The sequence below is a fragment of the Aotus nancymaae genome, unplaced genomic scaffold (assembly GCF_030222135.1).
Source record: "Aotus nancymaae isolate 86718 unplaced genomic scaffold, 86718_ANA_hifiasm-v0.15.2.pri h1tg000043l, whole genome shotgun sequence".
In the NCBI taxonomy this organism is placed as follows: Eukaryota; Metazoa; Chordata; class Mammalia; order Primates; family Aotidae; genus Aotus; species Aotus nancymaae.
This window is the reverse complement of record NW_026988457.1, coordinates 3,426,309-3,449,504: the sequence shown is the minus strand read 5'-3', so window position 1 is coordinate 3,449,504 and position 23,196 is coordinate 3,426,309. Positions and strand designations below refer to the sequence as shown.

The window sequence follows — 23,196 nt, the reverse complement described above, 5'->3', positions numbered from 1 at the left end:
AGAGCGGGAGAATGGGGGCAGGGGGCTATCAGGCGTGTGACAGATGTGGCCATGCCTCCCTCCAGGTGCTTCTGGGAGCAAAGTGATCTTGTAGAAGGGGACATTAAGATCACAAATGAAGATGCACCTAGAGATCCGGAGGAATGTTTTGGAAGGGGGATCATGAGGGGGTGAAATAAGAATTTTTGCTGGGAAAAGAAGCAGGAGGAGGGGGAATCACAAGGTCACTGTAAATGTGAAGTGTGTGTACTTTCTGACAGATGAAACTTCTAGAAACAAAAAGATTGTATGACAGGTGCTGCTGTTTGTTCCCTGGAATTTTTCCCTGCTAAGAAATGGATGGTAAGCCTTACCATCTCAGGGGTAGGGAAATACCCTGGTTCAGTCTCAGCCCTCATATCCAAAGATCTGTGTCTTATGGAGCAGATTGTCACTGGGGGGTCATCTTCTTGCAGCGGTGTCCTTATTCCTGAGACCTGGACTTTGCCTAGGCGGGTGCTGGGGGGACAGTCTCTGAGTGCAAAGTTATTCTTGTTTATTTCTTGCGCAGCTCTGCCTCTCTCCACTTGGGCTGGTGAAGTTTGCAGTGGCTGCAAAAGACCTCTCAGGCCAGCCCAAGCCTGCTTTGCCTGTTTCTGTGTTCTCTTTCATAACCGCATTTTCTCTTTGAGACCCAGCTTCTTCCTGCATGCTGTGGTCATTAGAGGCATGCTTTAAACTAATCCCAACAGCTAAATACAAACTCAAAAAGATTCTCTCCTGGACATAATAAAAGCAGAGGGGATGGGGCAGTGGGAGGATGAGGTTTGCATTTTAACATAAAAAGCTTCTGCTTGAAATTAGAGGTGAAGTTTCCCCTTTTAGTCTAAAATATGGATATTCATCCATTCCTCATGCAGCGAAAGACAAAGAGCTTCTCTCCAGCCTCCCACCACATACATACTCTTGGCCATAGTCGCCAATGACAAATATATTTAGCCAGTTTGTACCTGTAATTAAAGCGAACCTCTACAGAGAAGGCCCTCAGGCCAGCCCCGAGACTCCACTGACCACCTCTACGCATTTTGTTTCCTAACCTGCCCCTCCCAGTGTCCTGAGGCCCAACCTGTTGCCAACTGTGACCTGGCTGAGCTTCTTGCTGGCCCTCATTTTGTCCTCTGCAGAAGGCCAGCAGGACCCAGCTAACAGCTAGTGCTTACAGGGAGAAGGGTCTCAAAGGTGGGTTTAAATTAAGAGGTAAAAGTAGACACCACAATCTATAGAGACAGGTTCAGAAGTTAGAAATTCAGGTTTCCCAGAGAATCCCCTAGGGTGGAAGTTCACACCTCTGGCAAAGGCCTCGTGACACTACGGAAAGCTCATAGCTTTGGGTTCTTTTTTTTTTTTTTTTTTTTTTTTGAGACGGAGTTTCGCTCTTGTTACCCAGGCTGGAGTGCAATGGCGCGATCTCGGCTCACCGCAACCTCCGCCTCCTGGGTTCAGGCAATTCTCCTGCCTCAGCCTCCCGAGTAGCTGGGATTACAGGCATGCGCCACCATGCCCAGCTAATTTTTTGTATTTTTAGTAGAGACGGGGAGCTTTGGGTTCTTATTCTGCGGTGATCCGTTGGGTGAGTTTGGACGGGCCACTGAATTTCTGACCTCAGTATTTTATCTAGATTTCCAGGAATTTGTGAGAAAGCTGCAGAGGGTAAACCTTGAGAACTCTGTGGATCTAATGATCAGAAGTAGGAGGCACTGTAGTGTCAGCCTCAGGCAGCGTTAGCTCTGCACCCTGCTGTATACCTGCCACCTCTGCATGGCCCTTGGAAGCCCTAGGCACTGACTTTTCTGTGTCTCCTGACTTTGGTAGTTCATTAAGGCCACTTGCCTTCAAGACATTCAGGACCCCTGAAAAGAAAGCCCATTGAAGGGCGCTTCTTATCTATTTTCTTTACCGTTGCATTTCCTAGCACGTTGAACAGCATTGAATAGAAATCTTCTCAGCTGCAAAAAAGACGCTGATGTCCAACACCAGAGCAGCCTCATTGTGTCATCTTTTCCTTTCTTTTGATTCCTTTAAATTATTTTTAATGTTTTATCAAAATGTCTGTCTTATGAGTTGTGTGACATTCCCCACTTAAAAGCTTAGGTGAAACCCCATGGTCAACAAGTTAAATCCTTGGCATGAATTTTTTTTTATTTTTTTGCATTCTGGTCCAAGCTTTCCAATGTCATCTCCTGTCTCCTCCTCCATCTCTGTTATGCTAATAATTCAGAGCTTGTCAGTGAGCCCCGATGCTAAACAAAACACTCTCATAGCTCTGATTTTGCTTATGTTGCTGTTCCTTCTCTCTTCTGGGGAACATCTCCTCTGCCTGTAAAATATTCTTCTGCCATAATTTCTTGTGAATCACCTTGTTACCCCACCTGCTTCATTTCTCCTTCAAAGGCCCCTGGCCTCCCCACAGGTCACTTCATAGTCTCCACAATCAGCTTCATTTATTGTGGTTGTATATAGCCTTTTATTATTTAACTTTTTATATGTGTCTTCTCAACCGTTGTAAGTTTTTTAAGGCAAGAGGGATGGTTCTTAGATTACTTTTATACCCCTCATGTTACCTGACACAGTATCATCCATATAGCTCTACAGTAAATATTCAACTAAAACACAGGAGTAGAGACCAGTTGCAGTGGCTCTCCCCTATAATCTCAGCACTTTGGGAAGAAGAGGCAGGGGGATCACTTGAGGCAAGGTCAAAGACCAGCCAGGACCACATAGTGAGACCTCATCTCTACAAAAACTTTAAAAATTAACTGTGCTCTCGGCCAGATACCCTCAGTTGCCCCAGGACCTCCTTCCAGCCCCACACAGTGGCTAGACCTCCGTGAGGGAAAACTGGGTTGAAACAAAGCTAACATTCCCAACACCCGAGGGTGATGGGGGATTGACAGTGTCCTCCCCAGCAAGCCTGTCCTCTGTGTCTTGAGTCCTGCAGCTGTGCTAGTCACTTTTAACTGGCTGACAGAAACCCAGTAGTTTTCCTTCATTTTGACTATTGTGGAGTTTAAAGACTCTCAAAAAGAGACAAAATCATTTTTACTCACTTTTCCATAGATCCTGAACAAGCCCCCAAAATGTTACGGGATCTCTGGTTTGTTGATTTTTCTGGCCGGAAACCTCTGTGGTAGTAGAATCCTTGACAGAGTTCTTCTCCTGTGTCCAGGAACACAGATAAGTGAAGGGTGAAGAAGAAAAGTTTTACTTAGTGTTAGAACAGCTCAGAGGAGCGGGTAGCAGATGTCCAGTGCTCAGCTCTCATCGGAGAGGAGGCCCTGGAGAAAATTGCTTCTTTCTTCTCTTTTGGTGGATAGAAAATTATCTCTCTGCTGGCAGCTCATCTCTGCAGCTGGTTATCCTGTCTCTCTGTCCTCTTCCGCCTCTGGTCATCTTCTGCCCTGCTCTGGCTGAGCCCACGGATTTTACGAACCTCAGAGGGGAGGAAGTGCATGCCTGTTGGTCCATGGGTGGCCTTGGGTGGACCTGGAAGAGGCATCATGAGTCCCCACTCCAGTCAGCGGGACTGGCAGCCTGGGCCCCCGCCTTAGGCTCTCCCCTGGCCTGAAGGTGGAGCCTTACTGGGGACTTGACCCCTTCTGGTTAGGAATCAATCTGCCTCCTGCTGTCACTCATGGCTCCAGCGCTCTGCCTTAGTCGCCAGCTCAGAGACCTGAACAGAAGTGCCTGGAGCAAAGAGGCCAGGCAGTGGGAGCAGACGCCTCCGAGCCTGCAGGGACAGCGGGGTTGAGGGGGGCTCCTTCCTGGGGCTCCCAAGGGTGAAGGCTGCAGAGATACCTGGGTCCTGTGCCTGGGAAGGCAGCCACAGCTGCACCCCACCCAGGAGCTTCCACCCTGCCAACTTGGAAGAGGCAGGGCTCATGTCTCCTGCCTGCTTCATGGAGCGGGAGGTCCAGGTCTGCAGCCCTGGCAGGAGGGCAGATCCTGCCTGTTCCCAGTTCCCCAAGAGCACAGGGAGGCGCCAAACCACAGCTGCAAGTTTGGGCAGCTGTAACCTACTCCGCAGAGCAGGAGGCCTGGGTCTGCAGCTGCGGTTTGGGTGGCTGCAGTGGCAGGGAGAGCTCCCGCAACCAACTCAGAAGGCGCAGGTCCCCCACTGGGTCTGTGAAGTCTGCATCCCCAGCTGCGCCCCCTGCTGCAGCTGGATTGATGGCAGCAATCACTGCCATCAGAGGCGTCAGGAGAAAAAGAAGCAATGGAATTTGGTCTCTGAATGGATTAGGAAAGACAGATAATTGGGAGACATAGAAATAAAACGTGGTTGGATTCCGACTCCCCCGGGTGCTTAGTCCTCTCAGCACACACATCTGTCCCTTAGCCCTGGAGGGAGGCCGCGGCCTGCGGGGCACTGACTCACGCACTTGTGTATGGGACGTGGGGATGGGAGGGCGGGCAGGCTCGTCTGTTGGTACCTCTGCCATCCTTCAGTGCTCAGGGGCAGAGAGGGAAGTAAAGAGAGGGACGAGACCTACAAGAGATTCTTGGATATCACTAATGTTGTCTCTAATTTCCTTGAAAAGTCACACAAGTGTTGGGTTTACAAATATTTGTTAAACTGCTTGGATTTATGCATTTTTCTGTATATTGTTTTGTTTTATAACATTAAAAAATGTTCAGATGAAAACAAAGAGAGCATGAGAACCTGAATTAAGCAAGCCCCTTCCCTGCATCTTAGTAACTGTAGAGCTTTGGGCAGTAAAAATAAGAGTAAAAGCTGTTGAATGCTGCCGGTGTGCCTATACTAAACGTGCACTATCCAGCGTTCCTATGAGTTAGACACATAGTGCCCTTTGTGCAGAAGAAGACACTGCTGTTAGCAAGGTGAAGAGGTCTGCCCTGTATCACACAGCCCTTGAGATGCAGAGCCAGGTTTGGGCATCATGTCCTCTTAGGTCTACCCAGAGCCTGCCCTCCTGCAGCAACATGGAACATGCCCTGCAAGGCCTGCTTGTGCCTGGCAGGGGTACTCACAAATAAAACCACACTGTCAGGCTATCCTTGGAGATGAGTCCAGGAAAAGGCCCCTTCATGAGATTGGAATTAGGAGATTTGGTCTTGAGAGCATACTTGAAAATCTGCATTGGCAAGACATGCTTAATTAAATGTGATGGTTTTAACTGCTTCTGAGAGTGTATTTTAGGTTGATGCAGTGTTTCTGCTAGGTTGTATAAAAGAGAATTCCTGTTAGGTTTGCTACCTGAAATACATTATAGCTGGAAGAGTTTAAAGTGCTTCAAGTGGTTTTTATTTTTGTTAAGGGGTGTATCAAAATAATGGAAACATAATTGACTCCCTCTGTGGTTCCTGGTGTGGCCTCTGGCTCTGAGATATGTCAGCCAATACCCTGAAGTCTGTGTACAATAGTCCCTCTGTCCCTAAGCAACAGCAACGTGGACAGTCCCTGGGTCCTGATGACCCTGGAGTGCTCTGGCTGATGGAACTCAGCTTCTCCCAGTCTTGAATAATGACTCAGTGCCTGGAGACTGAAGACTGAAGCATTTCTCCAATTGCTGTCTTCTGCTGCACAAGCAAGGGTTATAAAACCATGCATGGATTGAGGTTCAGGACATGGGGATCTTGAGTGACTGTAAATGGCTCTATGTACTTGAGCCAAGACCACACATTCTGTGGAAATTTATTCCACTGTGACCCATCTGGTCCCTGAAAGTTCCTGTGCTCATAACCCCAGTACTATAATGGCATCCTCATATTTCCCCCAAAAGAGGGGTGCTTAGGTCTGAATATAAGTGGCAGAGGGAAGTTCAAGGGGGCATGCAAGCCATTAACATGTACATTTTCTTAAGGTATTCAATTAAATACTGTTAAGATTGTGTTGCTGAACACCAGGGGTTTGGCCTAGGTCCAGTGGCTCGTCACACAGAATGCCAATCACTGAGACGACGAGTACTGCCAGGAAAGGAAGGCTTTATTGCAGGGGATGTCAGCCAGAGAGACAGGAGGCAAGTCTCAAATTCATCTCCCAGTTCAACTAAAGTTAGGGTTCATATAGTGGAGAAGGAAAACAGGGAGACAAGGAAGAGGAGTTGGCAAACACGCAGCAGGCGCAGCTATTGTCCAGATGCAGTGACATAGAAAGCCTCAGTTCCCCAGTGTGGTCCGGGAGGCCTGGTGATCAGATTCCTGAGAAATGAACTCAGATAAGAGAGACAAATGTAAGTTTCTCAAGCTTCAGTTCCAAAGGAAAACTGGGCTGGTCTCAGTCCCCCCTTTCTATTTAACCAATTGCTTAATCATGAGGAATCTGGTCATTGATCTTTCTGTTTGCTTGATGCTGAGGAGAGAGGCACGCTGGGATAATGAGGAGGAATGAAAATGTTGCATGTGTAATTAGAAGTACTCACGAGCACCTGGTTGGCATCTAGCTTATTGGAATACCATAATCTGGGTACTTTTATTAATGGTTTTAGAAAAACATCTTAAGCCACAATGAACTAGGATGATCAATAACATAGGTAACCCAAATTTTAGGATAATAGAGAATATGGAGTGGATCCCCTGAGGGAATGAAAGAGAACAATCTTAGGCCTACCCACAAGTCTTCCTGATTCATCACATCCCAGTCAAATGGAGTGCTGTTTGGGTCACCATCAAGGGAAAAGAGGCACTTACCTTCTTCTAGGAAACAGGGGGACTTTGTAGTCCCTAAAAGATGTTTCATATAAGGCATGCTCAGAACACTGTTCTTTTAGGGGTCTTCAGAAGTTCAAATGTGCAGGTAGGGACATAACAAAAAGCTATGAACTGGTTGGATTAAGGGGTTGCTATGGTCTAGAGCAGATTAGGTTTGTTTTCTTTTGTTTTGTTTGAGACAGAGTCTCACTCTATTGCCCAGACTGGAGTGCAGTGGTAAATCTCAGCTCACTGTAGCCTCTGCCTCCTTGGTTCAAGCAATTCTTCTGCCTCAGCCTCCCAAGTAGCTGGGATTACAGGCATGTGATGTGGCACCATGCCCAGCTAATTTTTGTATTTTTAGTAGAGATAGGGTTTTTCCATGTTGGCCAACCTGGTCTCACACTCCTGACCTCAGGTGATCCACCCACCTTGGCCTCCCAAAGTGCTGGGATTACAGGTGTGAGCCACTGTACCTGGCCAGATTGGAGTTTTGGGTGACATATATAACAGTGACATAAACTGGCCAATGAAGCAAGAACTTCATTGTGAAATACAAATTAATGAGTCATCCATCTGGGAGCAGGAAGGATCTGGAGAACAATAGCAACCTGAAAAGCACAGTTTTTCTTTATGATTTCTTATGTAGGGTTCTTTGGCTGAGCTTTGAATATTAAGTTAAGGCCATGGGAGGGTTCACGAGACCCTGACTGTTTCCCCTGGAGGGATTCCATAGAACTGATTGGTGAATCCATGGTTTAACACCGGCTAACCTGACAGATGAGTTGAGTGGTCAGCAGCACCTCAAAAGGGCCTACCCATTGTGGTTGCAGCTGTCGGGATTTCCAGGTCTTCAGCCTTTGTTCCTGGTTTCAAAGAGTGGACAGGCATGTTCGTAGGGAAGTGGAGTTTGTTGGAAACAGACTTAGAGAGACTAGTCAATATACTTCGTATATTTCCTAACTGTTTTATATGTGACCTAGTTTCTGTTCCAGGGGAGGAAAAATCCTCAAGTGACAGGGAGTCTGGGAGTCAGGGAAATGGTCTCCCATATAATAATATTTCAAAAGAACTAAGAGCCAACCCACTTCTCGGGGTGAGGAGGGTTCCCATACCCTCAGCAGGGCAAGGGGAAAAATCTTTTCCCAGGTAAACATTGTCTCTCGACAAATTTTAGAGACTTCTTTAATTCATTAGAGTTCCTGGGAGTCCATATCAAGTCCATAACTCAATTCATTAGAGTTCCTGGGAGTCCATATCAAGGAATTATTTTCTCCATCAGAGCTTTTACAACTTCAGTAGCTTTCTCAGGCCTGGTGGGGTAAGCCTCAACCCAGCCTGTGTAACGGTATCAACCAAAACCAAAAAATACAAAAAATATTCAGGGCCAGGGGCATTATGGAAAAATCTGATTACCAGACTTCTCTAGGATTAGTACTTCTCCATTCAGTTCCTTGTTTAAAAGGAGCTTTTGTGCCTTCCAGGAGCTTTGGGTTATTTTTCAGGCAGATAGGACAATTTTGGCCTATGGTTTGTATTGTTCATTTCAAGTCAGGTCCAACAAGATGAGACTGTATCCAGTGTAGACTAGCCCCCTGCCCATAATGGGTGTTTTGATGGATTTTCTCAAGAATCAGTCTAATCAAAGTTTTTGGAAAGAGAATTTTTATTTCATTAAGCTATTGATGGTTGGCATGTTTAGAAAACCCCCAGTCCTCAGCTCTTTTAAGATCAGCCTCCAAATGTCTTGGGTGATGGGGTCTCCAAACAGAGTCGGAACAACAGCCATCTGGGTAGCGGGTTCCCTGGCCGCCTTTTTCACCTGGCTAGCCTAGCCTTCACATTTCCATGTGCAGTATGAGTGCCTGCCTTCTGGTGTCCTTGACAGCGAACAATTGTTATTTCTCTGGGCATTTTTCTGTTTCTAATCATTCAAACATTTGAGGACCATGCTTTGTTATTGAAAGTGAGGTGGCCTCTTTCCTTCCAAATTACACCATGAAAATAGGCCATTAGAAAGGCATATTTGGGTGTAAACATTGAATTGCTTTCCCTTACCAGATGTAGAGTTCTGGCTAAAGCTCAACCCTTTGGGTGCATGTCCCTGGGGGAAGGGCCTGCACCTCGATTACCTGCTGAGCAGGTAGTTATACAGCATCCCTGGCCCTTCTGACTCCTTGTTCCATGAAACTTTGGTCAGTGAAGAACTCTTTGTCGGGGTCTGTCAATGGCAAGTCTGTGAGGTCCAGTCTGCTAGAGTAAACCTGATCAATTATTTGAATGCAATTATGAACAGGAACTGGAGTTTCCCTGGTAGCAGGGTAGACAGGATTCAGAGTAGAAACAGCCTTAAGAGTTACATTTGGTAGCCAAAAAAAAAAAAAAAACCAGGAAAAATGCTCAACATCATTACTCGTCAGGGAAATGCAAATTTCCCCGCAATGAGATACCACCTTACCCCAGGCAGAATGGCCATTATTAAAAAGTCAAAAAACGATAGATATTGATGTGGACGTAGTGAAAGGGAATGCTTATACACTGCTGGTGGGAATGTAAAGTAGTACAATCTGTATGGAAAACATTATGGAGATTTCTCAAAGACCTATAAAGTACAATCACCATTCGATTCAGCAAATCCCACTTATGTATATCTACCCAAAGGAAAATGAGTCATCATATCAAAAAGGCACATATATGTTTATTGTAGCACAATTCACAATTGCAAAGATATGGAATCAACCTACGTGTCCATTAACCAATGAGTGGATAAAGAAAATGTAGCATATATACACCATAGAATGCTACTGAACCAAAAGAAAGAATGAAGTAATGTCTTTTGCAGCAACTTGGATGGAACCAGACTCCACTATCCTAAGTGAAATAGCTCAGCAATGGAAAGTCGAAAACCACATGTTCTCACTTAAAGTGGGAGGTAAGCTATGGGTACACAAACTCAGAGTGGTATAATGGACAGTGGAGACTCAGAATGGGGGATGGTAAAAAAGGAAGTGAGGGATGAAAAATTGCCTATTGGGTACGATGTACACTATTCAGGTGGCAGGATCACTAAAAGCCCAGACTTCACTGCTATATAATTCATCCATGTAACTGAAAACCACTTGTACTCCTAAAGCTATTGAAATAAAAAAATAAAAACAAAAAAAGAGTTACATTTGAGTTATAGTAGCTTGTTCCAGCATCAATCAGAAAATTGACCAATTTATCACTCACTTTAATGGCTACCCTAAGCCCCTGGCAGTAACATTAAGAAAGGGGAAAAGCCTTAGAGTCCCATCATTTCAGGTCATCTCCATTGAAACCAGCCATTTGCAAGGCTGTGTCTTGGCCCCTGATCTATTCAACTTGGGACAATATTTGTTCTAGCGTCTCTATTTTCTGTAATCAGCACATTGGTTTTATCCTAAGGTGTGTGTCGGGGAAGGAGGGGGCTTTCTGAGTCTTTTCTTCCTTTGTGGCTTTTGCCCTTTTTGAGGAGGCCATTCCAGACCCTTAGCTAAGTCTGCTGCTGAGAACTTAGCTTGCCGTTTCATCTCCTGCAACTTTCATTTCTCCTTTTGTTGTTCCTAGTCTGCTCTAGACTCAGAAAGACCTTCTATGCCATGTCAACCAAGTGAGATACTGGCAATGTTAGGATGCCCTCTGATTTTTGCAATTTCTGTTGAATGTCAGGCATACTCTGCCCTATAAAAGTCATATTAATTAACCTGGAATTCTCAAGACTGTCTGCAGCTATATCTGTACATTTCCAATAAGCCTCCAAAATCCTTTTTCCTAAACTGCTAACAAGCTCTTCTCCACTTCTTGTCTAATTTCTTGAATCTTGTCGATGCCTTTGGTTTTAGGGACACCCTTCCTGAGCCTCAACAATATACAATCCCAAAAATGCTGGATTTTTATCTTCCTCCCTGTCATTCAGATTCCACTGGGGTTATAAATGGGCATTGCCAGATTGGTGCTGGCCCTCACCTGGTTATTAGAATCTTCTGCGTGTGACTGGCCTGCCTTCTCCGGAGCCTTTTCTAGCACTAGACAGTGCTTTTTGGATGTCAACAAAATGCTAAGGAGGCCCTGAACATCGGCCCAGGTGAGATGATGATAGACTCAAAAAGTTCAGTTATATATTTTGGGTCATCCCTATAAGCGGGTGTATTAGTCCGTTTTTGTATTGCTATAAAGAAATACCTGACACGGGGCAATTTATTTAAAGAGAAGTTTAATTGGCTCACAGCTCTGTAGGCTGTATAGGAAGCATGGCGCCGTCTGCTCCTAGCGATGCCTCAGGAAACTTACAGTCATGGAGAAAGGCAAAGTGGGAGCAGGCAATTTACATGACGAAAGCAGGAGCAAGTGGAGGGGGAGGCGCTACACACTTGTCAACAACCATGTCACAAAAAGTCACTATCACGAGAATAGTTGATAGGTTCATTCTGATAAAGGAGTATAAAACCCTGGGCATAAGGAATTTTATCCCACTTGCCCATTCAACAGCAAAATGAACCTAGTTCTGAGATAGTATTATATTGTAAAGACCTACGGAGAGACCAAACTTCTCCAGATTCCAAAGAATACTGAGGCCAAACAGTATTATAGAATATTATTATTTTCTTTTATTCCATGGGCTCATGACTATATTCAGACTAATTTTAAAAGAATGCACCCAAGTGGGCTGCGTCTGGGATCAAATTCTGATTTCTCATGACTATATAGACACATATACAAACAAACATCAAAATACAATGTGATTGCAGTAGTGACTAACAAGCTCCAAGACTTTCAAAACTGAAAGAGATAAGGGGTTATATTATCCCGTGACCCCAGAGAGCTCACAGCTGTTTCTCTCAGGAAGTCCCTGCAGTTGCTTATGGAGTGCTTTCCATTCTCAGTTGGGTGGACTTATTTAACTACAACAAGTGCAAATTCTTTCAGAATTCCCCAAATTAAGACGCTCCCACTGTCTGGTACCCACAAAGGACACTCACCCATCCAGACATAGATGTCAAATTTCAAAGGCTGTTCTTCCTAGGCAATCAGGAATGCAGTTGGGGCCAGCACTGGCAGGGCCAAAGAGACCAAAAGCAACTTCCGGCCCACCAACCTCTGTGTCCCGGCTCCACCACCTGCTGCCCCACCTTGGGCAAATCACATCTTGGCACCCTACTTTCTTCATCTGAAAAAATGAGGATCCTCACAACATAGAGTTGTTGTGAGGATCAAGTGGGTTAATCAGTGTAGGACCTTTAAAAGGTGTCTGGCATAGCACATGCACTCAGCGAATGTTAGCTAGCAGCAGTGGTGGGAAGCCTAGGAGCAGAAGGACGAGGAAGGGTAGCCGTCCTCTTCAGAGATCCCAGCCTGGTGCTCTGGGAAAGCCAACTTTGCTCTGGGCTGAAGTTCTCCTCTCTGATCTGTGCTCTATTTGCTTTCAGTGTTATCATCATGTTTATAAATGCATAAGCAACTACAGGGACTTCTTGAGAGAAATAGTTATGAGCTCTCTGGGGTCATGGGATAATATAACCCCTTATCTCTTTCTCACAGAAGCTTTGAGTTCCCTATTTGCCTTCCCCAGGTGAACTGAGCAAACATCAGGCTGGAAGAGGAAAACCTGGCCTCTGGATTCCACCTGATTTCATTTCCATTAAGTTCCCTTCCACCCACATCCGTGCCAGAGGTTTCTCAGTACTAAGCAGAAAAAGAGAGAAAAACGAACTGAGCTTTTTCACTGGATCCTGAAATGTTTTCCTCAGAGGCAAGGCAGGCTACACCATTCTAGTTCAGTGGTGTTACTAACCACTGGAGGTCAAGACTGGAAAAGATGTTCCCGAGATATCAATGTACAAGTTTTTCAAGTAAAGTCGAGGAACTCAAAGCACAGCCTCCTCATTTAACATGTTGATGTAGACATCTGGAAGCAGCAAAGTACAGTGTGCTGGACAATGCTGGCCTGCTCTGGCTTCTAGACAGTTTTAAACCTTCCTTCCTCTCAGGCCATCAGACTGGGGCCTCAGCAGTGAAACTCAGTAAGACTCAAAGCACTTGGCAAAGAGAGGTAATGATAACAGAGATCAGAGGGAAAAGAGTATCTTCCTGCCTTTTGAGTTTCAAAACCCTAGTACTTTATGGAAACAGAAAAGCCTCTGGCTCAAAAAATTTGAGGGAAAACCTGGTGGATGGGAGCCCAACAACCTACTCCCCCAGCTGGCCCCAGGGATAACAGAAGATACTTCCTGGGGGAACTGAAAAAAGAGAAAGAGATATGAGGGCTGGTTCGTGGGTCTCTACCCCACTCTCCATGTCATACCCTGCAAAATCTGTGGGGATCCCAAGAAGAGGAGACCTGGATCTGTGCTTTGTTTCCCAGGGAAACCCCTAAAGAAGCAGCTAGACTAAAAAAAAAATAGATGGTTAAAGGGGGTAACTAAAAAGATGGGTTCTTAGATGGCCACCAGAAACTTCCATACAGCTCAGACTAGCTTGAAAATCAGAAGTTGATCCCTATGTGCCTGAGACATGGTATATCAATGGAACTGAAAGGGAGGGGGCAAGAGGGTGGGACCCAGGGGCATCCCTGCAGCACCTATATAGTCCAACAGCTGTGGGCCCAATGCAGCAATGGACACCACAGTGGACACTGTACAGACAAGTGATGCAGAGAATCAGTGGGCTCCCTGAGGCCGCAGGATATTATAACCCCTTCTCTCTTTCTCACAGAAGTGCTTGAGTTGCCTATTTGCCTTCCCTAGGTGAACAGAATGAACATCAGGCCAGAAAAGGAAAACCTGGCCTCTGGATGCCACTTGATTTCATTTTCCATTTTCCTCCTGAACCTTTTGTGAACCCTTGTATTAGTCTGTTTTCATGCTGCTGATAAAGACATACTCGAGATTGGGTAATTTATAAAGAAAAAAAGGTTTAATGGACTCACAGGTCTGGGGAGGCCTCACTATCATGGTGGAAGGTGAAAGGCACATCTTACATTGTGGTAGGCAAGAGAGAGCATGTGCTCTCTCCTAAGACCATCACATCTCCTAAGACTTATTTGCTGTCACAAGAACAGCATGGGAAACACCCCTACTATGATTTAAGTACCTCTCAAAACAGGTCTCTTCTGCACACATGGGGATTATTACAACTCAAGATGGGATTTGGGTGGGTACACAGAGCCAAGCCATATCATTTCACCCCTGGCCCCTCCCAAATCTCATGTCCTCACATTTCAAACCCAACCACGCCTTCCAACAGTCCCCTAAAGTCAACTCATTTCAGCATTAACTCAAAAGTCCACAGTCCAAAGTCTCATCTGGGACAAGGCAAGTCCCTCTACCTATGAGCCTGTAAAGTCAAAAGCAAGCTAGTTACTTCCTAGATACAATGGGGGTACAGGTATTGGGTAGATATACACCTGTTCCAAATGAAAGAAATTGGCCAAAATGAAAGGGGGCTACAGGACCCATGCAAGTCCAAAATCCAGCAGGACAATCAAAGCTCCAAAGTAATCTCCTTTGACTCCATATGTCACATCCAGGTCACGCTGATACAAGAGGTGGGCTCCCACGGCCTTGGGCAGCTCTGCCCCTGTGGCTTTGCAAGGTACAGCCCCCTTCCTGGCTGCTTTCGTGGGCTGGCCTTGAATATCTGTGGCTCTTCTAGGTGGGTGGTATAAGCTGTCAGTGGATCTACCATTCTGGGGTCTGGAGGACGGTGGCTCTTTTCTCACAGCTCCACTAGGTAGTGCCCTAGTGGGGTCTCTGCGGGGAGGTTCCCATCCCACATTTCCCTTCCACCCTGCCCTAGCAGAAGTTCTGCATGAGGGCCCTGCCTCTGCAGCAGACTTCTGCTTGGACATCCAGGCATTTCCATACATCCTCTGAAATCTAGGAAGAGGTGTCCAAACCTCTATTCTTGATTTCTGTGCACCCATAGGCCCAACACCATGTGTAAGCCACCAAGGCTTGGGGTTTGCACCCTCTGAAGCAACAGCCTGAGCTGTATGTTGGCCCCTTTTAGCCATGGCTGGAGTGGCTGGGACACAGGGCACCAAGTCTCTAGGGTGCACCCAGCAGGGGGGCCCTGGCCTTGGCCCAGGAAACCACTTTTGCCTCCTAGGCCTCTGGGCCTGTGATGGGAGGGGCTGCTGTGAAGGTTTCTGACATGCCCTGAAGACATTTTTCTCATCATTTTGGTGATTAGCATTTGGCTCCCATTACTTATGCAAATTTCTGCAGCTGGAATGAATTTCCTCCAGAAAGTGTTTTTCTTTTCTTTTGCATTGTCAGCCTGCAAATTTTTCAAAATTTTATGCTTTGCTTCCTCTTGAATGCTCTGCTGCTTAGAAGTTTCTTTCACCAGATACCCTAAATCATCTCTCTCAAGTTCAAAGTTCCACAAATCTCAGGGCAGAGGAAAAATGCCACCATTCTCTTTGCATAGTAACAGTGATTTTACTCCAGTTCCCAACAAGTTCCTCATCTCCATCTGAGACACCTCAGCCTGGATTTCATTGTCCATATCACCATCAGCATTTCCGTCAAAGCCATTCAACAAGTCTCTAGCCTAAAGTTCCAAACTTTCCCACATTTTCCTGTCTTCTTCTGAGCCCTCCAAACTGTTCCAACCTCTGCCTGTTACCCAGTTTCAAAGTCACTTCCACATTTTTGGGTATCTTTACAGCAGTGCCCCACTCTCCTGGTACCAATTTACTGTCTTAGTCCATTTTCATGCTGCTAATAAAGACATACATGAGGCTGGGTAATTTATAAATAAAAAGAGGCTTAATGGGCTCACAGTTCCATGTGGCTGGGGAGGCCTCACAATCATGGGAGATGGTGAGAGGCTTGTCTTACATGGTGGCAGGCAAGTGAGAGCATCTGCAGGGGAACTCCCCTTTATAAACCATCAGACCTCATGAGACTTATTCACTATCACCAGAACAGCATGGGAAAAACCCACCCCCATGAGTCAGTTACCTCCTACTAAGTCTGTCCCATGACACATGGGGATTATTACAATTCAAGGTGAGATTTGGGTGGGGACACACCCTAGACCCTAGCCAAGCCTGGGATAAAAGAATGAGAATCCCTAATTTGTCTGAGATTCACTTCCCATCACCCTATCAGGCTGACAGCTTAAAAAACAAATCTAGCTTCACATTTGAAAGAGTTATTTTAGCAATCTGTGGCCTGAGATACACATGCATTCTACAAGTATGCATAATATTGCATAAACCATTGAGCCTGGGTTATCACTACTGAAGACATCTCTTCAAATGGCAGACTAGTCAACTTAGGAAAAATAAGGAAAATTTGTTGTGGGTTGATTATTCGGGGGGTTTATTCCATGTTTGGCAGGACACTGCCCACACCGCAATAGAACAGGGGAGTCGCCATAGGTAAGGGTAGGCTAACGAGGAACCTTACAACCCACAACTCCCACCCTGTTCCCATGGGGTATAGAGACAGTTGACTAATGTTCCCAGGTTCCCAAGGAGATTTTAGAATTCTGAGAGGAAGGGTGACCCAGAAATGATCTCAGACTTGGAAAAGAAAGTTACAGAGGACAATGAATGGCAGGGACTTTCGTCAGCAGGGGAGGGGAGTACCATATCCTGGTGGATTCCCAGCATTAGACACCTGATGCTCAGGCCTCCAGCCGCACTGCAGCAAATCCTAACAGGGACAGAAAGTGACACCCATAAACTGAGCAGGATGAAGCCCCGCAAAGAGTGCCCACTGGAAAGCAGCTACCCCTTTTCCAATGCTGGAAAATATATCCTCTCCACCCCACTGCACTCATGTCACCTCCAGGAAGAAAGGCAGGTGAAAATATAAAGAGGAAAGAAACTGTGAAAAACAAAGCATTTATCTGACAATAATAAGCTTTGAACTTGACAGTGATTGAGAAAATAACATTTGGGTGTGGCTGAAAAAAAATCCCTGGATTAGATTGGAAATACCAGAATCAGAAAGATTGAATTATCTTTTTTCTCAAGAGCAAAGTTGAGTTCAGTATTTGAAAATAATGTCACGTTTGCTTAAGCTCCTATTCTTGATGGTCTGATACAGACCTGTAATACCGGGCAAGAGAAATACAACAGTAGTATCGTGGGAGTGTTCCAGGGGACAAGAGCAGAAAGCAGCAGGCTACTGTGAGCAGGGGGTCCAAATTACAAAGAGATGTAATCCTAAAGAGGGGCTTTTATATGGGGGAAACATTGCATTTGGGCTAGAAAGTCACATTAAGCTTCACATTAGGAAATTCACAAAGGTAGCAATAAAGAGAGATGAAAGAGGATGGTGTTGGAAGCAGAGAAACCAGAAAGGAAGTTAACTTACCAGTCCAGGAGGCAGGAGTAGCAAGGTCAGAAGAAGGGATGGATTTCAGAGAAATTTAGAAAGTGAAATAATAAAGAGAACTTGCTGTTTGATACCTGAATGAAAAGAAGGTGAGTGGTTTCAGGTAACCTGTCAAGGGTGAGAGATTGCAGGTAATCGGCTGCCAGCTCATTTGGACAACTGAGTGCATGTGAGTGTCTTTCACTAGTTTTACCAGGAAAGGTAGGCTGAGGGGGTGGCCGGTTAGATGGTGATAGGAAATAAAACGGACATGCTGAAGATGAGGCACCTTCCAACATTCAGTTGGACAGTTCTGCTAGCCTGAAATTCAGAGCCGATATCTGGAAAGGAACAAATTCTTGGGAGTCACGAACATACACATGGTAGCTAAAGCCTTGCAATGCATGAGGTTGTCTGGTAGCCAGACATAGAGTGAAAAGAGAAAAAGGGCCCACAGGCAGAGATGTCAGGAGGATGGATGTTGGGCAGAGCAAGGAGAGCCTGTAATGAGTTCTGGTGATGAGCAGACGGGGTTGTGGAGGGAGCCAGGAGAGGCGCTGTCCAGATAAATGAACGGAGGGTTTGCAGAGGGAGTGGAAGCTGCGTCAGAGTCCTGGAGGAGCCGGGTAAGCTGGTGCCTGTGGATCAGAAGCTCTGAGTTACAGCATCACTGCATTTCTTCTCTCCTCTATGGCTACATGGTGCTAGATGAGATCCGGGCTGCTGTACGCTGCCTAACTGAGCCACCAACCCAGATGGGACTTTGTTTTTGTTTTTCTCCCATTGCTCCCCTGATTTACCTTAGAACAACTAAGTTAGCCTGAAAGTGACAGTAGAATGTCAAGGACTATGTTCTATGTGGGGGCAAATCCAACCTTCTGCATGGATCCCAGCCCCACTGTCCCTGTGACACTTGCATCCAATCTGCACATCCCCTGAACTCCAGATGCTGGAGCTGCTAAGAGTCCCCAAAATACTTTGGAGAATGATGCCAGGGCTGTGCGGAGCGCTCCTACAGTGGCCCCCAGACAGGACAGATCCATGCTTTCAACTGTTTTGAAACGTTTTCTATGGCCATTTGTCTCCTTAGGAGCTGGACAGCACTCAGTGCTAACCTCATTTTGGTTTCTGGACCTGCATAAACTTCTGGCCCCTTTTCATTCCACCGCATGGGTCATTCAGAGAAGAGGCGAGCATTTTGTGCTTCAATCACAAATGGAGGCCGGGCGCGGTGGCTCACGCCTGTAATCCCAGCACTTTGGGAGGCTGAGGCGGGTGGATCACGAGGTCAAGAGATCGAGATCATCCTGGTCAACAAGGTGAAACCCCGTCTCTACTAAAAATACAAAAATTACCTGGGCATGGTGGCACACGCCTGTAATCCCAGCTACTCGGGAGGTTGAGGCAGGAGAATTGCTTGAACCCAGGAGGCGGAGGTTGTGGTGAGCCGAGATCGCGCCATTGCACTTCAGTCTGCATAACAACAGCGAAACTCCACCTCAAAAAAAAAAAAAAAAAAAAAAAAAATTAAAAATTTAAAAAATGAAAAAAAAAAAACAAAAACAAATGGAATCCAAATGCGTTAATCACACACTCCTCAGAAGGGCCCACGCGAAGAAGCTGGGGCGCACAGAAAAAGCAGAGTCTGGCTGAGATCGACTCCCCTTCATCCCAGGAGCTCAGTGAAAGTGTTCATGGAGGCGCTTCTCCTCTCCCCTCGTGCCTCTCCTGGTCTGCTGGCTGCTAAGCTGTTGGGGAGCCACTCTGCTCCCGCGACCCAGGGCAACGCTATCGGTGGCGAAGAGACATGGCCTGGGGAACAGGGTGGCCAGTTCGTGGCTGAGGCGGGGGCGCCGCGGGGCTGTGTACCTTTGGCCGCTTCTCTGCCTGGAATCCGTTTGCCACAGCACCCCAGACCACCCCGCAGACATGCCCTGCAACCCGCTCTGACTTTGGCCAGCACAGGACCCCATCGGCGGTCCCCGGGGAGTTGTGGGTTCCCTGGATATTTAAACCTGGGGGCAGATCGCCCCTCAGGGAGGGGCAGCGCAGCCCAGCAAAGCCCCCATTGGGACAAAGAAAACACCAACCGCTGAAAGTTTCGGGGGCAACACTCACCCCCGAAGATGGAAACGGGGTCATCTCTCACCACAGACTCCCTTCCCAGTGCAAAGCAGCCATTCTTCCTGTGGGGGCCTACTGAGCATGCACTGATTAAGGATTCCAGGAACCGAGCGAGATTGGGTTACAGGAGCAGCTTGCTCTCCTGCAGCTGACAGTTTATAAATATAGACTTTCTGGGCCAAAAGGAAAAGGAACTATGTCTCTGATGCTGCAGGCTTAGCCACAAGTAAAATTATGGTCAGCAGAGGGTCTTGCAATGTCTGGGTCTCTCTTCTTTTGTCAACCAAATGGGGATACCCAGCTCCCAGAACATCGCACATCGCTTTGCCAGCAGTCACACTCAATAAGTCTTTTATGAGTGAATTAAAGGAACGAATGAAACAAATGAAAACATAAGCAGCACCAAGCTCTCAGAGCCTGCAGGCTGCTAGTAGAGACACAATAGACTACCCGTGGGGACTCTGACTGCTTTGAATCCTTTTTCTGCATTGTCTTCTTTTCTCCATGCCTCTTACACCCTCACTTCACTCATTCAACAAGTACTTACTGGGCAGTGCCGGTACACACACCAGCAGTGAACAGCTTATATTCTGATAGGGAGGGGCTGAAAACACAGGTTTTATGGCTGCAGATAATATTAAATGAATGTTATTAAGGCCATAGCAAAGGGTGATGTGACAGTGATGGAGATTGGGGGACAACTTCGGATAAGACACTCATGGCTTCGCTGATGAAGCGATATTGGCCATCTGCTGGCTACTCAAATGGAAACGGACCTTTCCGCAGATGGTATCATCAAGGAGAATGAATTTCAGACTGGAAAATCCCAGCAGAGGTAGTAAAGAGGACATTCAACTGTAGAAGCAATAAGAGTCTCTAGCAGCTAATGATTTTAAATCCTGCTCAGGACAGCTAAAAGCATGAGGGAATTTACAAATATAATCCTGGAAATTGAGTAATCTTTGTGGAATTATGGAGGACAAAAGAGGAGCTAAATACAATTATTCACCACAAGGGAAGAAAATGAAGATTTGGGTCCGGCTTGCTGAGTTTAATGTGAATTCTCAGAAAAATGCAAGGCTGACTTTCAAAAAGCTTGTTCACATGTCCTCAAGGATTTCCTTGTCTGCTCAGCAGATCGTCCACCTGACCCTGAGCTGTGAGTGTTTAGAGCATAGAACGCCTTTGTCCAAACCTGAGTTCATTACACCCCCCACTCATCTGTCCTTCATTTTCATTTAATGTACTCACATTCACTCATTCATTCATTCATTCATTCATTCACAAATACTTAGTGAAGCCTAAATGGCAGTCAGGATGCTACATGCTACGGATACAAAAAAGAAGAATAAAGTGCAGTGTTGCCTGCAGCAACTTCAGAAACTAGGCGGTAGGAATTCCAATCCAGGGCTGCCACTCAGCGGGCTATGTGCATGTGGACGAATGCCTGAACTTCTCTACATGCGGCTGTTTCCTCATCTGTCAAATGGGGATGGCACAGACTTCACGCTAAAGTATGTATGAAAGGAAGGAAGGAAAGAGGGAAGATGGGAAGAGGGAAGGAGCTGGGAGGGGAAAAGGGGCAGAGGAAGGAAGAATTGGCACTTACCTCATTTGTGAGGACTGGCTGAAATAGAAACACCTCACACAGCACCTGGTGCATGGTAATATCTAAAATTACTGTCCCTTACTTCAAATAGCTCACCATCGAGTGAGGAGACAGGCACACAGTTCAGATAATGGCTAACATTTATTGAGTGAGTAGAATGTGCCAGTTACTGTTCTAAACTTTACACATTTAGACTCACTTCATCCTCAGCACTTGGTGAGTTTGGGTCTCTTACTCCTGACTCCATAGATGAGAACTGCAGGTATAGTAGGGTTAAGTAACTTGCCTGAGGTCACGTAAGGAGTGAGTGGGCAGCAGAGCTGAGACTCAAGCCCAGACACTTTGGCTCCAATTACTGCACCCCACTGCCTCCCACAAGTATGAGCAAGTGTGAATACTGCCATGGGCACATGCTATCATGGCGGACTGGCAGCACTAAGGAAGTGATGTGGCTGAGGAATTCTCCTGGGGTAGGGGGACTTCTGCATTTGGGAATTTCAGGATGCCCATGAGGAGGGAGTCAGAGGAAGAGGAGGCAAAGAGAAGCAGAGACAAGACAAGAGGAGCAGAGAACTGGAGGGCACAGAGGAGCAGACCCATGTTGAAGCAGGGATGGGTGATGAAGGTCATGCTGGTCGTGCAGCCACATGTACCATGGGAGGGGCTTGGACTTCATCCTGTAAGCAATGGGAGTCACAGGAAGCAGCATGATCAGAATTGCACTTTAGAAAGATTACTCTGGGGGCTGACTGGACTTGGAAAATGGAGGGTCATGGACTAGGGAGACCCAGTTGGAGGGTTGCTGCCAGGGTGCCTCCAGGATCGTGGCAAAAGGGATGGACCGGTTCACGACATATTTGGAAGATATAATTAGAAGAAAGCAGTTCTCATCGAATGAGAAGGCTGAATGAGAAAGAGGGGATGAGGACATCTCCCATCCCCTTGGAAGCTGGGAGGATGGTGGTAGCAGCTCCTGGACTATGGAAATGTAGGAAGAAACATTGGTAGAAAGCTCTCAGAAACAAGCAGTTGCCTGCATCCCAAAGTCAGGGAGTTCTCCACCTTCCTTTGAAAATATTTCTTTTAGAATGAGAAACTTTAAACATATAGGAAAGTAGGAGGAATAGTACAATAAATACCCATCACCTAGATTCAGCAGCTCCTCCACAGTGTTTCCCACATCGGCTTCACAGATACATAATATAGATTACATTTTTATTGTTATGCAACATTTCATTTTAGTTTTTATTGTTGTCAAATCATTTTAAATAAGCTACAGATATCATTACATTTGCCCTTAAAAACTTTAGTGCATATCACCAAAAAATATTCAGCTAAGCAATCAGAATACCACTGTCACACTTTGAGACAATTAACAACTATCTAATATAATCTAAGTCCATGTTAAAAGTTCCCTAACAGTCCCCAGAATTATTTTATAGTACATTTTTTCCAAAACAGGATTCCATTAATGACCCCATATTGCTTTTGTTACATCTCTTTAGTCTTTCTAAATATCCAGCCGCCCTCACCACATGATTCTCCTGGGTGTTTGATATTGACTCATTAAAGAAACCAAGTCAGGTTGGTTGGTTTCTTTTCTATCCCAAGCCAAGTACAATACCTCACAGTCTGGGTTTGTCTGATTGTTTCGTCCCATGTCACTTTTAACTTGTTCCTCTCTTCCTCACATTTCCAGTAAACTGGAAGTTCTAAAGGCTTGACAGGATTCAAGTGAGACATTTTGATAAGCACGTGTCATTGGTGACACCATGGCATTCATATAGCATCCAGCACCAAGGTTTCGGTTTCAAAATACCATCCTGCTATTATGCTACCAAATGGAACCTGACTGATTCCGTTTGGGACAGGGAATAAAGTAGGTGGTCTTGGTTCTAGAAAGCACAGAAGTACCCATGTACTAACAGGTCATGTCAAAAGAACCCAAGAGCCAGCTTAAGGGCAACCACTGGTCAAATTTGGAACACACTGAGCATCAAAATGAATGACTGGAAATGATCAAAACATAATACATAAAAACCTATAATACTCAATAATCAGTAGTAAAAAAAACAGAAATCCTCTGTTACTCTAAGAAGTAGGAAGGGCCCAGCTACTGTTGAGGCTGTTTGCTCTCAATAGCATCTCAATCTGATGTGGGATTCTGTATTTTGAATCCAGAATACTCTGATCTTGACTTAAACTTGGACCAAGAACACAGCTATCCCTCGTGTGTGTCTGGAACATCTGGTTTAGGTACCCACGATGATTCCCTGCTGGCAGGAAACTTGTCTCCACGGATATTAAATAATTGCACGGTAATTTAAGCACCAGGCAACTTGACAATTTCTATAAATCCCAATATTACTTGTCAAGACCTTCTCAATTATGAATTTGTTCATCGTTTTTTGGAATTAATCCTAA

At 45.8% G+C, this 23,196-nt stretch overlaps 2 long non-coding RNA genes across 2 annotated transcripts in view; one reads left to right on the top strand and one right to left on the bottom strand.

Moving 5' to 3' along the window:
• Positions 1 to 18,299, top strand: part of LOC105732127 (uncharacterized) — a 37,762-nt gene extending 19,463 nt beyond the window's left edge. The window contains exon 4 of the long non-coding RNA XR_010337131.1: positions 18,130 to 18,299. This is a non-coding gene — a long non-coding RNA (uncharacterized LOC105732127). The remainder of the gene's footprint in view (positions 1 to 18,129) is intronic.
• LOC110567611 (uncharacterized) lies at positions 5,966 to 12,349 on the bottom strand. The gene is made up of 2 exons (XR_002477985.2): positions 11,688 to 12,349; positions 5,966 to 6,210 (listed from the first exon to the last, which is right to left on the bottom strand). It is a non-coding gene; the product is annotated as an uncharacterized LOC110567611 (long non-coding RNA).
• Positions 18,300 to 23,196: the final 4,897 nt, after the last annotated feature.